Source organism: Perognathus longimembris, chromosome 2 (genome assembly GCF_023159225.1).
Source record: "Perognathus longimembris pacificus isolate PPM17 chromosome 2, ASM2315922v1, whole genome shotgun sequence".
Taxonomy (NCBI): Eukaryota; Metazoa; Chordata; class Mammalia; order Rodentia; family Heteromyidae; genus Perognathus; species Perognathus longimembris.
Window position 1 is genome coordinate 82,390,941 of NC_063162.1, and position 11,644 is coordinate 82,402,584.

The window sequence follows — 11,644 nt, forward strand, 5'->3', positions numbered from 1 at the left end:
AATCCTCCATCAGTCTTACCAAGTTTGAGTATGACTAGGCTAAAGAGAGTTATTTCAACCTTGGCTCCACCATAACATTACCTAGAGAGATTTTTAAAATTCTTGAAGCCCAACTCTGCCAGAGACTATGCATTCCTCTCTAAGGGTGAAGTCCTGGAATTTGTACTTTTTTTTTTTTTACAATCCTAGGTTCCTTCCAATATTCAGTGAAGGTTGAAAACCTCAGCTCAGGGGTTACCCTGGAGACTTGGGCTTGCAGTCAGTTCTACAAACGTGAAAACTCTAAGCCATGAAACACTGGCATGTCTGTCACAGGGAGTCAGGAACCTTGTCAGCGTTCCGATGGTCAAGTGCAGAGTGTCTAGCCAAAGGACTTGAGCAAAGGAAATATAAATCAGTCCTCTTGTGTTTCCTAAGCTCTCAAAGTGGATTGATAAAATGAGGAATTGACTATTCCTGCAACAGACATTGTTGCCCACAGTAGCAGCCATGTCTATGTTTTCTACCCAGAAGGAAAACCTGACCTATCAGTTACATTACAAAGGGCAGACGTCAAGAGAATTGGTTGGACATTTATGGAAACAAGAATCTATGAAGATTCTTGCATTAAGAAACATTTTTATGTGGTTTTTTTTCATAAAGTATATTCGGAGTGAAAACTGAAACAACTTGTTGTGGGTTCTTTTTTTCTGTCATGTACATCTGTAAAACCATAGAGTGCCCTATGTGGTCTATTTTGGCTCATTAGCAGCAGAAATACTAGTAGGATGTGAACCCCTACCACCTGATGAGAAAACATAAGTATATACATTTAAGATGGGTTTTTTTCCTTATTTTTTAAAAAACTTACTGACCTGATTTGGCCACTGAATAATCCTGCAATATGGTGTAATTAACAGGTGCCACAGATCTGATGACTGGTATTAAAAGCAATGATGTAACTGATTAACATCAGATAGCAATAACTTCATGTTAGTAACTTCAAACAATAGCATTATAGCTTCTTTATGTGGTATGTTTTAACCTGTAAAGTTTTGCAGTGATAAAAGCAGTATTTGTACAAATGGAAAGCAAGATTCTCTTTTATATGGTTTCTACTGTTGATCAGAACATGTTGATTATATATTGAGTATTAAAAAATTACATGTATATTATCATTGTTCTTTCCTTAGTACTTTTTAATAATACTGAATTCTTTGTTAACAATGCAGTGATTATTCATATCTCACTGACTGTATATCTTCTTTCTTTACTATAACTTTTTCTTATCTACTTATTTACTAGTGGTACTGAAGTTTTAACTTGGGGCCTGATATAACACAACTGCTTTATCACTTGAGCTACCTCAGAAGCCCTTTTTTTTTGTTTATTCAGACAGGGTGTTGAGCTTTTGCTAGCCACCACTTTGGACAATAATCCTCCTGTGTCCACCTTTTAATTAGCTGGGGATGCAGGCATGGTCCACCACACCTACTCTACTTTTTCTTACTTTTTAAATTATTTTATTTTTTGTTTATTTGTTTTGAAGTTCTGACTTAGGATTTCCAAGATGCCAAGCAAATGACCTACCACCATATACCTCCAACCTTTTTTCCCACATATTTATTAGCATCAATTTTCCATACAAGGGCCTTGGATTTGATAGCCATTATGTACACACAATGTACAGACTCACCCAATCACTCATCTTCATTCCACTTCCCTTCCCAAGTCTATCCAATCAAGCTTCATTATTGTAGCCACTACTAGCCACATCCTAGACAGAATCTGTATTACCTTTCTGCCATTCATTTTTTTCTAAGTGTAAGTTAATTGTTCAGAGGAATTTTATTGTGTAATTTCACACAGGCCTATACAGGACTTTAATCATATTTACTCACTGGCTTATACTCACTTTCCCAACACTTCTGCCTCCTACTATTCAACAGCACCTAGATTTTCTAATTGTTTAGTCAGTTGTTTTGTTTTGAGCATTTTTTGGTGTGGGGGAGGAAGGGTTTATGCCTACTATTTTCTAGGATAAAGTTCTACCACTGAAACCTAACCCTTGCCTTTAAAAAGATAATAAACTTTATTTTAAAGCATATTTGGGTCACAACAAAACTGAGCAGAAAGTACAAGTAGCTCCCCTATACTTCCTGGCCACACAGTCAGCCTCTCCTGTCATCATCCAGACTTCTGGGTGTGAGTGGGCTCCGCACCCCATATTCTTACATACCTCACCATCACATCATGGCCCTTCCTAGCCTTTCACTCTTGACACAAATGTAGACAGACCATAGCCACTCATCTTCTACACAGAACTACTTCAATAACTAATGAATAAAGGGGACTTAACTTATCTCAGTTATTCTGGCCAGAAGAGTCAGTTACATAATGGGAATCTTAAAACATTATTTTGAGTAATAAATTAACTGTTGAAACAAATGACACTCAAGAAGAAGAAAGAACAACTTGTAGAAACACAGACCCTAGGACCAAGTAGTGCCAACGGTCAAGGTGGGAAAACACAAGACAGGAAAGGAGTCACATACTTGCTAGATGGCTGCAAAGAGCTCCCTGGGCACCTGGACACCGCCAACAGCTGGAGCTAACCCGCCTGGCCTGATGGGCAGTCCATAGCACCTTCAGCTGCTTTGACTCTGCAGTAGATTCTGACTCCAGAGAATAATGATGGACCTTCTGACCCTGGTTTTTCCTCCACCAGCTGGTCCCCACACAATGCTTTACCTTGTTTCTTTTACATGAGCAGGAAGCTGTGCTCTGCTAGCTCCAACTTACCCCCCAAGGCCTGCAAAGCTGACTCTAATCAATTCCAGAAAAACCACAGCCTTGTTTCTATGTTATTCATTCTGGACACCATCAGTCGCCTACATACAAGGAGAGTGCTGAGAGGAAGCTGTGATTCCCTGTGGAGGGGGTATAACAGGATAGCTAGGTCCATGAACACTTAGCAAACCAGGAACTTCCCAACCTATCATCCACCATAGGGACCATAAGCCTCCTGGCTCCTGTCCTCCCTCTCCACTCACTGCATTCCCTCCTCCTGAGCCTCTATATTCTGGCTACTAGGAAGGCCCTGGAAGCTTCTTGAGCACAAGCACTAGAACCAAAGCCTTTCATTAAGGGCCTTGGCTTCACATCTAGAAAGGCAAGTTGCAGCAAATAAGATGAACCTGGGGAGTATTTGGGGGCCCTGGCCTTCCGGAACCTGAAATGTGACCGTAAGTGAGGATCAGGGCTCATAGTCCCTGCTCTCTTAACCTCAGGGCAAACTCATTACCACCACAGTCTTGCCCTCACCTCATAATTCTTGCTGAAGCCCAGTGTAGCAGGCTTTTTGGTTGAAAGGATTTGTCTCTGAGCCAATAATCTTATTATAGTAACTATCTGAGAAAAGAAAAGATTTCCCAAGGGCTAGAGGCAGGGCTCAAATCAAGCATTTGCTTAGTAGGCAGGATTGAGGTCTGCAACAACAACAACAAAAGATTTCCCAAAAAAGAGTCTAGAAATGATGACTGGATTGCTCCCATTGCCTTCTAATCAGCCCTTGGTCCAAGCTTGTTCCATTTGCCTGGTGGCAAGTTCTATCAAGACACTTCTATCTCTGTCAAATAGGATTTTAATATGGATGCACTTATTTGAATTGTAAAAATTAGTATAAATTATACAAAGAGTTTTGGCTGTGGTTGTTATACACATACATATGATTTACTTTGATCAAATTCACTCCATCTATATTACTCTCTCTTAACCCTCAATTTTTAACTTTGATTGAAACCAAGTACAGTGACCCTTTCCTAGCTGTAATCCCAGCACTTGAGAAGCAGAGGCAGGAGGATCTAGAGTTCAAGACTGGCCTAGCTACATATCAGACCCTATCTCAAAAGAAATAAAAATAGTCAAGGTTCCGGTGGCTCATGCCTGTAATCCTAGCTATTCGGGAGGCTTAGATGACAGGACCATGGTTTAAAGCCAGTCCAAGCAGAAACGTCCACAAGTATCCATCTCCAATTAACCAACAAAATGCTGGACTGGAGTGTATGTAGCTCAAGGGGTAGAACACCAGCCAAAAGTGAGCAAGCAAGCCAAATGAGAACATAAGGCCTTGAGCTCAAGCCCTGGTAATGGCACCCACTAAAACAGATAAAAGCCAAAAGCATGGATAGAGAAGCAGTAAGCCTACATGAGGAATCCACTCCTTCTACCCCAATCCTCACAATCAGTGAACTGAGTATTGTAAGGAGCCTCTGCACAGACAGACACAATTTATTCTGAGGTATCCTCATACTTCTGCTCCCCATTAATGACATTGAGACCTCTAGAAGACACAAATCTTGGGGTGCACAGCCAGTGCCAACCCTAAGTCTTGTTGCCACTAGATGCCAGGAAATAGAAGCTCTCCCTAGATCCTATTCTCAAAAGTTGCCATTTCTAGCCCTGTGCCAGGGACATTCCAAGTCCTGGGCACATTGTAACATGTTCAGATCTGTAGGGAAAGTACAAATCAGTTGTGCAGTGGCCACCTCTATGCTCTCAACGATGGCTCAATTCTGTGGCTCAATCCTAGGCCTCTGCCTGGGCACAGACATCTTCACCTTGATGGTATGAAAAGGCCTAACCATCTTTAGCTGTTTGGGCCAGACGACCTTAGGTTCCTAGCACCTGAACATGGTGCACCCAGGTCCAGGTAGCCAGCTCTGTGTTCTGGCTGCTCTTCTTCAGGCAAAGGGGCAACTCTGAAGAGAACAGAGGTATCTTCCATCCACATTTGTCATTGAATGTGGTACTTCCAAAGCAAACGGAAATCGAGAGGCCACAGCCCCTAGAGATACAGATCAATTCAGTGTTCTACCTCCTTCATTTCTTTCTTCTTTGAACCACTAGTGTAATTAAAGAATTGTAGTGCACTAGTGCTCTGCCAAGTAGAAGTGGAGGTAGGGGTGGGGATGGAGAGCAGTTACTGTCCTCTTTGCTTGGGGCCACTCATTTCACACTATTTCCACAGCGGTTGTTTCTCCCACATTTCCACTTCTCCAGAACCCACTTCTTCAGTCTGTCCCCATTGTAGAATCTATCCTTTCCTGAACATAAGCAGATTTGGAGTGAAAGGCCAACAAGAATATTTTACATTGCTACAGAGCTTCCCACCTTTACACTCTCACCAGGATGACTAATCCCACAAAGGCAAGCCCTAGTAGAAGTTGATTTGACACAGACTCTGGACATCAAGGACAAAGAACAGTGCATTTAGAGAGCAATAGAGATCAATAACATAGAGGAAATTGGAAGGGCTTCTGTAACTACTTAAAACATATTTTTAAAAAATTAAATTGATAAAAAAGATATAGTAATGTTCACTAGATCCAAATGTTTTGAGTATTTTTGTCAAACCTTCAGAGTAGCTAAATTTCATATCATTTGAAGGGTTTCAGAACATTAAAAAAAAATGTGGAAGGCTCTACAAAGTTCAGTCTATACCATTAGAATAATAGTGAAAAAATAGGACAGAAAGAAAATTAAAGCTGATGTATAATTATAGATGCAGAGACCAAAGGAAAATACAGAAAGAATCATTTATTCCAGAAATTTAAGTATAGTTAGATATGAAGCATTTTGTTTATATACCTGAAGAAATCAAGTACTTACCAGGTATGGTGGTCCACACCTGTAAACCTTAGCTATTTGGAAGATAGAAATGGGAGATCCAAAGTCAAAGGCTAGTCAAAAGCAAAAAATCCTATCTGAAAAACAAACTACCAAGCAGAATAACAGGGGCATGGAGCATGTGGTAGAACACTTACCTAGCAAATGTAAGGCTCTCATTTCAGCTTCCACTACTGGGAAAAAAATAGAAACAAAACAAACATAAAGCTAAGTCAACTTGTAAAGAGGTAAGCTAATTTTGACTCATGGAGTTGGGCAGTTCCAAAGGTGACACATTAGCCTCACTGTTGGGCCTTTGGGGAGGCAGTGGTAGAACAACATGGGGAAATTACATGGCAGACCAGAACTATTAACCTCATAGCCAGGAAGCAAGAAAGAGAAAAAGGAAATGCCAAGAGTTCTGTAATCCCCTTTAAGGGTCCACCCCAATAGCCTAAAGACCTCCCAGTAACACTCCCTTCTTACAGTTTCTACCACATCCCAATGTGCCACCCTAGGAACCAAGCCTTTAACAAATGGAGCTTTCAGAAACACTTTAGATCTAAACTATCACAACAAGGAAAGACATATCATCAAATATGATGTATTTTCATTGTTACAATATAGTCAGCACAAACCATGACCCATGCTGATGGGCAAAATCTAGCCAGCAAACTGATTGTATAAGTCAAGTTTTATTGGAACACAGCAACACATTTATGTGTTTTCTATGGCTGCGTTTGCAGTACAATGGCAGAGTTGACTAATTGCAACAGCAATCCTATGACCTACGAAACCAAATATCTATCTGGCCTTTTATTTTAAAAAGTTTGCCAACTTCAAGACAACTGGCTGAAAATTATTAAAACAAATAAAAGGGCTGGGAATGTGGCTTAGTGGTAGAGTGTTTGCCTAGCATGCATGAAGGCCTGGATTCAATTCCTCTGTACCACATAAACTGAAAAAGCTGGAGCCTTGAGCAAAAGAAGCTTGGGGACAGTGCCCAGGTCCTGAGTTCAAGCCCCAGGACTAGCAAAAAATAAAATAAAATAAAGTAAAAAATAAAACAAATATGAGCCAAGAATATGGCCTAGTAGTAGAATCCTTGCTTTGTATACATGAAGCCCTGGGTTCAATTTCTCGGCACTGCATACATAGAAAAAGCCAGAAGCGGAGCTGTGGCTCAAGTTGTAGAGTGCTAGCCTTGAGCACAAAGAAGCTAGGGACAGTGTTCAGGCCCGGAGCTCAAGCCTCAGGACCAGCAAAAAAAAAAAAAAAAGAAGTCAGTAGGACAGTATTGTATATAAATACAATCAATAGCTTTCCTATAATCCATCAATCATAAGCTAAATAACAAAGTGAGGGAGATAATTCCACTCAAAATAGCTACTAAAATGAAAAGAAAATGGTATGAATAAATTAAATACGTAAAAAGAAAGTGGGAACTGAAAACTATTTAGGCATAAAAATAATTGAAAGATATATCACATTCGTGGGCATAGGGATATTATAAAGAGCCCAATTGTTTCTAAATCCAATGCTATTCAAGTGAAAATGTTAATGGTTATTGTGGGAATATGAGATTTAGAACTTCAAATACAGAACAGAAAATATATCAGAGTAGCCAGAAACATTTGGAAACAATTCAATAATAACAGCAATGATATAACAATACAGTTTAACTCCCTAAAAACAAAAGCAGTATAATGCTAACATAGTCACAAAAAATAATCACTAGGAAACATTTAGAAATTTGGAAATAGACAATGTGTGCATGGAAATGTAGTGCATATCACATATAGTATTTTCAGATACTGAGGAATGAAAGTGTACTCAGTAAATGGTTTTTGAGAAGACTTCCAAACACTAGAAGTAGACTAAGAATAGACTAATAGCCTATTTCATACCATATTCAATAACAAATTAAGATGGTCTGAAGATCTAAACATAGAAAAAATATTTGGAAGAATGCATGAGCATATTTTTAAACCTTAAAATGGAGAGGCAATTCAAATGGATAACACAAAACCCAAATGGCATAAAGAAAAAGATGGTCATCAGCACAGCAACCTAATTTTTTATGCATTTCAGAAAGATTAAATGAGCACTATATTCTGAGAGAGAGAGAGAGAGAGAGAGAGAGAAAGCTTTGAAGTGTATCAACAATTTGTATCCCAAAATATAGCAAATTCCAATGAATGTATAATAAAAGCTTATAGACCCCACTAGACATTTTGCAATGTATGAATGGACAATTCATAGAAAAATTATAAATGACACTTTATGGATTTGTGTTCAACCTAACAAGAAAATGTCACTTGAAAACAAAATGATAATTCCCCTTTTTACATATTTTGGTAAGAATGTAAAATGTCACAAACTTTTTGGATGACAACTACATTTTTATTTTTTTGCCAGTCCTGGGGCTTGCTGACCTTCTTTTTGCTCAAGGTGCTATAGAAGTCTACCTCTTGAGCCACAGCACCACTTCTGGCTTTTTCTGTTTATGTGGTGCTGAGGAACCCAACCCAGGGCTTCATGCATGCTAGGCAAGCACACTACCCCTAAGCCATAGTCTAACCCTGACAGCTACAATTTTAAATGGATATATTGTTTGGTAAGACAACCTCATTTATAGAAATAAACTATGTTAAAATATTCAGGTGAGTCTAAAAATGAACAAAAATGTCGACTAAAATTGACATACACTTTGCATAGTTGTAATGGAGAGGGGGAATAAGGAACATTTTAATGTTCAACAGGATGGAACCAAGCATAGTGATACATACCTGAAATTCCAGTAACTGAAGAGGCTAAGATAGAATATTGTGAGTTAAAGTCCAGCTAGGGTTATATAATGAGACTCTGTCTCAGCAAAAGAAAACAAGGGGACACTGGGAGCCAGCGGCTCACACCTGTAATACTAACTACTGAGGAGGCTGAGATCTGAGGATCACAGTTAAAAGCCAGCCCAGGCAGAAAAGTCTGTGAGACTCTTATCTCCAATTAACCATCAGAAAACTGGAAGTGGCTCTGTGGCTCAAAGTGGTAGAGTGCTAGCCTGAGCTGAAGAACTCAGGGAGAGCACCCAGGCCCAGAGTTCAAGCCCCATGACCAAAAGGAAAAACAAAAAAATGAGAGGAGAGTTTTTAAATTTTTTTGTATTATAAAGGTGATATACAGAAGGGTCACAGTTATGTAATTCAAGTAATGAGTGTTGGAAAAATGGAGGAGAATGGAAAAGGAATAGGCTGGACTTGAGCCTCCGTAGGCAAGGACTGTTTATTGAGGAACAGGGAGGGGCACATACCTTCCCATGGGTTTGGAGGTTGTGCTGCTGACTGGGTTTTGGGGTGAGCTTATACAGGGCTTAACAAGGAAATAAAAAACAGAAAATGGGTATGGTCCCTGGGTGATGTCCTTGATCAGCCCCACAGTGGAATGCTCCACGGAGGGTCAGAGGCTATTGTCCCTTGGAGACCAAGGGTGGTGTCATTTGCCCGGCCCAGATTGAAACTGCCTGAGGACAGGCATGTGATAAAGCCTAATGTCTTGCTTGACCTTGGGAATGAGGCAGTAATGAATCCTTCATATTCCATCTTTAGATACAGAGAAAGAATGAGCCTAGCAAGAAGAGCCAAGCAATCAGTCCTTCAAGGAGTACATTCCTTTCTGGACAACGTCATCCCCTTCCCTTGCTCTCTCCCAGTTTTTCTCTCCTGTCCCCACAAGTTGTATAGTATATTTTCAATATAGTGTCCCATGAGTATCTCTGATGCATTTGTTCACCCTTTTTTCCCTCCATTTCTGTGCCCCACCCTACCCTCCACCTACCCCCTCCAAATACAGATAAACAAACAAGAGAAGAAAAGAAAACCAACATCAAAGAAAAATCTTGTTTCCATTTCCTAGAGTTCATTTCAAAAAGTATTATTTTATATGATTAGAGGCACATAAGCATTGTGTTCTTCCTCTAAGAGTATCTTCCTTTGGTCTCACTGAGTGAGAGCACCTAGAGTTGAGGGGAGATTTTTTAAATCAAGGAATTCTGTACAGTTGTTAGAAGATTTCTCAGTGATGGAAGAGAAGCATTTGCACAGAAGCAAATTACCAACAGCATCCTATTTGAAACCACTGGCCAAGGACTACAGGAATTCCTGCATCATGTTTCTGTTAATGACTTTTGCCAGGAACACCTCACTCATTTCTTCATCCCACCACTGTATGGGGTGACTCCTGTTCCTCTATACTTCTAGTTTTTCATAAATGTTGCAATACTTTTACATAATCTCTTCATACTTTTATCCATGTAATATAATTTGTGCAAAATACTTTTCTTTAAGACAAAAATAATAAAGTATAGCCAGGCATTAGTGGCTTATACTTGCAATCCTAACTACTCAGGAGGCTGTGATCTGAGGATCATAGTTCAGAGCCAGTGCAGACAAGAAAAGTCCATGAGATTTTTATATCCAATTAACTACCAAAAAAAGTGGAGCTGTGGCTCAAGTGGTAGAGCACTGGCCTTGAGCAAAAAAAGTGCTGGAACAGATTCTAGGCCTTGAGTTCAAGCCTCCAAATAGGCATGTGTACATGCATTCATTCATACACACACATACACACACACACATACACACACACACACTATATTACTGAGTTGTTAGTCCCATTGTGGCAGAGCGGGAAAGAAAGGAAGTTACTCTGCATATAATTCTCTTTCTTACTCTTTTTCCTCAGTAATATACCCTAGAAAGTTCTCTCTATTATAACACAAAATTCTGGCTTATTCTTTTCTTTCTTTTTTTTTTTTTTTGGCCAGTCATGGAGCTTGAACTCACGGCCTGAACACTACCCCTGGCTTCTTTTTGCTCAAGGCTAGCACTCTGACTCTTGAGCCATAGCGCCACTTCTGGCCGTTTTCTATATATGCTGGGGAATCGAACCCAGGGCTTCACGTATACAAGGCAAGCACTCTTGCCACTAGGCCATATTCTCAGCCCGGGCTTATTCTTTTTAAATATTGCATAATATTCCTTGATGAGATCGTAACTTGTTTACTTCCTTGATGGATCTTTAATCATTTATTTTCAGTTTTCCATTAGTAGAAACGATTTTGTAAAAAATACTGTTTTATTTTCTTCTATGTAATTCTACAAAGGCTTTCTTGAGAATAATACAATGAGGGCTTGCCTTGACAAATGGTATGGAGATGAAACTTAAATAGAGACCGTCAGATTGTTGGGATAAAAGGGGACTCATTTCTTCTCATCCACACCCATTTTTAAAATAATGCTGACTTGGCCATGGTTTTCGTTTTCTTTAGAAGCTTTTGCATTTTCCTAGAGAAAGAGAAATTAATAGTCTTTCTTATTTTTATATAAAATCCACTTTATTTTATAAAATGTGCTAAAAGTAAAAAGTAAAAACATACTTTACTACTCACTTTTTATTGAATTATAAAATGTTATGTTAAGTCCAGGATGGTCATTTTTAATTTTACAATCACACCCACTCCATATCTTGTAAATATGTCTACATGTCTAAGGTGAAAATAACTTTTTAAAAATTTTATGTCAAATTATTTTTTTCTTTGTGGCATTTACTCTCTGTGTCTTCTTTTAAAAGGCCCTTCTTCTAGAGGACTTAAATGTGACCTCCTGTATTTGTGATATATCCAGGGTATTTTGATTTTTAGATTGATGATTTTCCAACACAACATTCCTCCTAGGAGCTAGTTTATACATCCTCTGGATAAGGCTGATTCGCATATCCCAGGCACAATTCTCCTGTGGACTTCCACAACTAAGTCCCAGCCCACCCGGAGAGCTGTCCTCACCTCCATCTGCTCACAGGTTCCTGTACAGTCTCCTTTGGCTTCGAACATCCCAGCTCTCTGTGAGAAAAATCAATGAAAGCATTCCCAGTGCCCCCACTGGTTTTCATTTTCCCATACTGATTTCAGAGAGCCAGCAAAGAAACAGCTTGTGCCACCACCCAC